Source organism: Microtus oregoni, unplaced genomic scaffold (genome assembly GCF_018167655.1).
Source record: "Microtus oregoni isolate MIOR12 unplaced genomic scaffold, Mior012 000016F_ref0000370, whole genome shotgun sequence".
Classification (NCBI taxonomy): domain Eukaryota; kingdom Metazoa; phylum Chordata; class Mammalia; order Rodentia; family Cricetidae; genus Microtus; species Microtus oregoni.
Genome location: NW_024543075.1, coordinates 34,169,985 through 34,170,787, shown reverse-complemented (window position 1 = coordinate 34,170,787; position 803 = coordinate 34,169,985).

The following is an 803-nucleotide window of genomic DNA, read 5'->3' as shown; positions in this document are numbered from 1 at the left end:
GTGGGTAGCTGTGTGTCCTTTTTTTGCTCAGTAACATATTTAATACAAATATATTAAGCAAAAATTTGGAAAACTGTCTGAATCAAAGGCAGTTTTCTCAAGACTTTTGTAATTCATGGCAGACTCCTGGAAGCTTTTTTAAATGCACAAGAAAATTGAATTTGTATTTATTTTTGAAGTAAGGTCTCTACATAGCTCTTTCTGTCCCAGAATCCAGTATGTAGACCAGGCTAGCCTCCAACTCACAGAGATCCACCTCCCTATGCCTCGCACATGCTTGGAATAAAGGTGTGCACATCACACCAGGCTGAACCATAAACCCAGAACTGCTGGGCTAAAAAGTCAGTTTTGTTGCCATTTATGCAAGAAAAACCATTTTACTCTAAACCCAAAGCCTGAGTTACTGTTGTCAGATGCAGTACCGACAGCTCTTCCGTAACAGCAAGAGTGCACTGAGCTCTCGGGATGCTTAGGAAGATCTTAACAGAGGAAATGGTGAGGAGGTAAACCCCCAGGAAAATCGCCCTGTGGACGCATGGTCCTGGTCTTCTTGCCCAACTTGTCTGGACCAATGGGGCGAGGTCAGATACTCCTTCATAGGTTATCCTTTTACATTTTTTTCTTCCTCCTCCTCTTGGTACCATGCAGTCCTTGGGGCAAAACAGCCGCTTTCAGATCAGCTGCAGTAGTCTTAACTTCCCCCATAGAAAGATGCAGAGAAGAGGGTCACTGGACCCTCATCTGAGAATCCCGCCACCCCTCTCAGCCCTCTGGAGGCAGTTCTGCCCTAATTGCACCTGGCC